This window comes from Cyprinodon variegatus, unplaced genomic scaffold (genome assembly GCF_000732505.1).
Source record: "Cyprinodon variegatus isolate N-32 unplaced genomic scaffold, C_variegatus-1.0 Scaffold229, whole genome shotgun sequence".
NCBI lineage: Eukaryota > Metazoa > Chordata > Actinopteri > Cyprinodontiformes > Cyprinodontidae > Cyprinodon > Cyprinodon variegatus.
In genome coordinates this window covers 95,054-95,589 of record NW_015150682.1, presented here as the reverse complement: position 1 = coordinate 95,589, position 536 = coordinate 95,054, and positions in this window count along the sequence as shown.

Genomic DNA, 536 nt, shown 5'->3' with positions numbered 1-536 from the left:
ATCCATCCATCCATCCATCCATCCATCCATCCATCCATCCATCCATCCATCCATCCATCCATCCATCCATCCATCCATCCATCCATCCATTATATCTGAAACTTTATGCCTTTTTCCAAATCATTTTCTATAAAAATAGATCAGCTTTTTAAAAAAGCATACATTCTTTCCTGTTTGTAACAATGAATGTGAATGCTTTGAAAAGTGGACAAAATGTCCATAGTGCAGCAGTTGTTGACCCTGGTCTGTTCTTATTTTCAAATTTCCTGCTTCATGATGAAATGAGGAATGAAGATGAATTTCTTTTTCATTTCTAACTAGACCCTCTAAATTATCTAATAGCTTTACAGTTCACAAAGAGGCTTTAGGCAAAGTCATAAGACCCTGTAGAAATCACAAGATCACTGCACTTAATGCCATGTTTCTGTTTTGAGCCTCAAGGTGCAGCAGTGCAATAACAAGAGAGAAAAAAGAATAAATACAACATATAGATATGAAATCAAATTAACAGGTAAAACCTGGGACTTCTACATCTT